Below are 355 nucleotides of genomic sequence, written 5' to 3'. Positions count from 1 at the left end.
CTGTACCTAAACAAGGTTGCAAACGCAGGTGACGCAATCTGTACTACAGCTTCAGCTTTTCCTCCATAAACTATCTTTAGAAAAGGATGCAGGTGCTGTAGTGTGTGGATTCAGAAATGGAGCCTCGGGACGAAGAAAAGAAACAAGGAAAAAAAAAAAGGAGAAAGACATTTTCATGTTTGTTTGCCCCGGGAGAAGGAAAGTTGAATTTGATTTTACTCTGACGGATACACAGAGTTAACTGTCAGTAAATCAAATTGCTTTATCTCTCCAAACCATTGTCTATTTTTAAAATGCGGGGTCTAGGAAAAAAAAAGAGCTCAAATCAACTTATGTTATTTTCTATACCCAACTT

This window comes from Cynoglossus semilaevis, chromosome 8, assembly GCF_000523025.1.
Source record: "Cynoglossus semilaevis isolate Cse_v1.0 chromosome 8, Cse_v1.0, whole genome shotgun sequence".
Classification (NCBI taxonomy): Eukaryota; Metazoa; Chordata; class Actinopteri; order Pleuronectiformes; family Cynoglossidae; genus Cynoglossus; species Cynoglossus semilaevis.
The sequence above is the reverse complement of the archived record's forward strand: the minus strand, read 5'-3'. Positions refer to the sequence as shown.